Source organism: Cyprinus carpio, chromosome A6 (genome assembly GCF_018340385.1).
Source record: "Cyprinus carpio isolate SPL01 chromosome A6, ASM1834038v1, whole genome shotgun sequence".
NCBI classification, from domain to species: domain Eukaryota; kingdom Metazoa; phylum Chordata; class Actinopteri; order Cypriniformes; family Cyprinidae; genus Cyprinus; species Cyprinus carpio.
In genome coordinates this window covers 4,805,727-4,809,665 of record NC_056577.1, presented here as the reverse complement: position 1 = coordinate 4,809,665, position 3,939 = coordinate 4,805,727, and positions in this window count along the sequence as shown.

The following is a 3,939-nucleotide window of genomic DNA, read 5'->3' as shown; positions in this document are numbered from 1 at the left end:
TGGCGAACATGTATGTAAAAAATAATTTTTTATTGCACAAAAGATCAAAATGTATGAACCTTTACATCTATTAAAAAAAAAAAAAAAAAAATGTTCAAATAAAATGAGTAAAATAACTTAAATCATGCCAACTAATAAATCAGCACATGTTATGCTCAGCAAAAAACATGTTCATATCCTTATTTTAAGTCAGCACATATTTAATGTGATTTTGGTTTGATTATTTTACTAAAACAATTTAAAAAAAGCTAATATTTGACCTTTGACATCAACATACGTTTCTAACTAGATATGTCAAGTGATTTCTCTGAAGTCTATTTTTATGTTTTTAAATGTACTATCCTAAACCGTACAAAATAAATAGTTAAACTTGTAAATATTTAATAGCATTTTCTACTAATAGTATTTTCTTGTAAAATGTATGTAAATCTTACTGAAGTACATTTTACAAGAACATGCTCTTTGTCTTTCTATTTAAAAATCTCATGTTTAATACAATGTGTTACTTGTCGTTTCTTTGTAATTATTTGTGAGATTTACTACAGTCAAAAAAGCAGCTGTTTTTACAGTGTAACTATGGTTGGTTGCATCTTATTGTGTGCAGTTAGTATTGTTTCATCTCATTTTTGACATTTTAATTTTGCATGTTTTTGTTGTGCATTGTCATGCACATTAAGAAATGACTGTTGCTTATCAAATATCAATGCTTGAGTCTTATATCTATAATGAAACACAGTTAGTCAGGATTTAATAAGAATTTGACGGTGTGCAGTACAACGTAAATGTTCAGAGTTGTGAGTCTGTCAGGTCTTTGTTGACACTGATTGCTAATGTTTGCCGATATTACAGGTATCAGTGGGGTTACTGTGAGGGAAGTAGTTCAGTAGTTGTTCTCTTCACCCTGTTTGTCCCGTCGTTTTGCGCTGAATGGAGCGAATGGCTCTTATTTGCTGCATGAGCGCTCTGTGCTCTCTCCGGGTGTGACATGACCCCTGAAGCCCCAAAAACCAATCGATAAGACATTTCCTCTGACAGCAGCTCTGCTCCAAAATCTAGTGTGCTGCCTTGCTGCCTACATAGACGGCATCCTGTCTGAGTGAGCTGATGTGGAACGCTCTACATACAGTAAGCTGCAACACATTTACATTATATAGATGTATGAACACTCCATTCCAGCATTTGACACTGACATGTCACTGTAATGAAGTACACAGTGCACACAAACTATGAGTGATCATACACTAGTGTTCAGATATTTGGTAACTTGGTAATATTTTAAAATGTTTTTGAAAGAAGTCTTTTCTGCTCACCAAGGCTGCTTTTATTTGATCAAAAATACAGTAAAATAGTGCAATATTATTCTAATTCAAAATAACTGTTTTCTGTCTGAATATCTGTTAAACTGTAATTTAGTTATGTGATCAAAGCTGTATTTTCAGTAGTGTTGTTTTTGGCGGCCTGTTATAATTTTAGTTTTAGTCTAGTCTTTGTGTGAACCTGTCATTTTAGTTTTTATTAGTTTTAGTCACGTTCATACTCTTTTTAGTCTAGTCTAGTTTTAGTCGACTAAAACTGATGACATTTTAGTCTAGTTTTAGTCAATGAAAATTGTATTTTAGTCTCTTTTTAGTAATGCAGTTCTATTTGACCCAGTCAATATAGTATAAGTACCTAGAAGTATAGACGAAACCAAAATTTTATTTTAGCCAAACCCATTTCAAACAAGGTTATTTTATTATATTATTGTTACCTTAAAGACTTAAAGAATACATCCATTCCAGACACGGAAGATGCTCTGATTTGAATTTACATTTATTTTACCAACCAAACATGTAAGAAGATAATTGAAAAAAAAAAAAATTCTCTCAAAGACGAACCCCAGCTGGCCGGCCATCGGTCCCTTTCTCTGTGTCAAGGCTGATTTATACTCGACGCGTCTGCAGTTTCGTTTGGGTGAGGCGGAAAATATGACATCATCGTGGTGTACCGGAAGTTCGCTTTGAGTGCGCGCAAACTATTAGCGTGGTGGAGTGCACAGCATTTTTTGTCACTTTACACATAGCTCCGCATCAGAACATGCACGTCTGTGCCGGCGTTTGTGTGAAACAAAAGCAGTTTAATCTGAAGTTCAAACTCCATCAGGTGCTTTTTGACGGAAAACGTTTTTTTTTTTGAAAAAAAAAAAAAAAAATGTTTGCATAGTTTGTCCAAGGCTTCTTATTTTAAGTATGTTTTATTTTTATTGTATAAAAAAGAATTTAGATATTAATTACACACTATGTGCTTAAAGTTGTCTTATGTTTGATGCGAAATACAGCCAATAGTATAAGATTGTTTTAAGTTTGTACATAAAGAAATTATTAATTCATCAACTCATTCATCACAAGACTTGTACTGGCTGATGACTTCTTCTCACGGTGATTCCCGACGGTTTTAGAGGACAATTACTCCTCGTCGCTCCCCTGTCGTTTCAAAGAATAGTACAGCGGCGAACGCGACAAGTATAAAAGCCTAAAAGTCAGCGGAGCCAGGTGAAAGTATAAATCCCACTTAACTTTGTTTGTTGTTGTCTTCTAAATAATGCTGTGAGTGGGGCTTGAGGAAGTGATGTCGGTTGCGTCTGCGCATTTCATTTAGTCTCGTTTTGGTCAATGAAAATGAAGAGACATTTTAGCGTAGTTTTTATTTTGTAAACCATATTTAGTCTCATTTTTATTCGTCAACAATATTGCATTATACATTTAATTATAGTCATCGTCACATGACCAGCATTTACGTTGCGTCTCGTCTCGTTTTCATCACATGACAAAGGTTCATTGACGACGATATTTAATCATAATTTTCGTTGACGAAAGTAACACTAATTTTCAGCATCATTACTGCAGTCTTCAGTGTCACATGATCTTCAGAAATTTTTTTAATTTTTTGATTTGCTGCTCGAGAAACATTTCTGATTATTATCAATGTTGAAAACAGTTGTGCTGCACAATATTTTTGTGGAAACTGTGATACATTTTATTTTTCAGGATTCACAGATGAACAGAAAGTTCAAAAGAACAGCATTTATTTTAAATTGAAACACTTAAGACCTTCGTTCATCTTTGGAATACAAATTAAGATAATTTTGATGAAATATAATGCTTCCCTGATGACTAAAAGTACTAATTATGTGAATAACGGCAGTGTCTCAAATGTTTCTCCTGAAAATATAAACAAAAAAAGACACAATTGAGTTGCTAGCTGTCATCCAGTAAGAGTATAGAGCTCTAAAATTATTTGAGATATTCAGTAATGTTTGAGTTCAGTTTACAAGCTTTCAGTGTGTTTTTAACAAGCATGAGAAGTCTCATAATGAATAACATAATTGTTGTTGGGTTCTATAAATGAATGAATGTGGTATTTTGAGGATGTTACGCTGCTTCAGTGGCTTCACTTGTTTGAAAGTTCAGTGTTGATTTCCTGACACACACACACACACACACACACACACACACACACCTGACTGTTTATCTGGCAGTGCTTCTCTTTGGCAGAGGAACCAGAACAACAGCACATTTCGAGGGCTTCTCTTCAAGAGTTTAATAGCTCTCTGCTGCCTGTGTGTGTGTGTGTGTGTGTGTGTGTGTGTGTGTGTTGGAGGGTTATGAACACAAAGGTGCAGGTGTTGTGAGTACCGCGAGCAGCACCCTCTACAGGATGCAGGTGGCGAGATCGCGAGAGCGGAGGGATTATGGGTATTCTGTTATTGATGAGGAGAGCGGAGGGAAATCAGGTGGGGCGAGTGAACACACCCTCTAATCAGAATGATATTCTCCGTCTGGCCAGGTGGCTGCGGTTTGCTTGTTATTATTATTCATAACAGGTTCGATGTTTTCAGTGAAAATTACCTTTGGGAATCCGAGCACCTGGGTCACAGGAAAATGAGCTGCTCATGTGAGT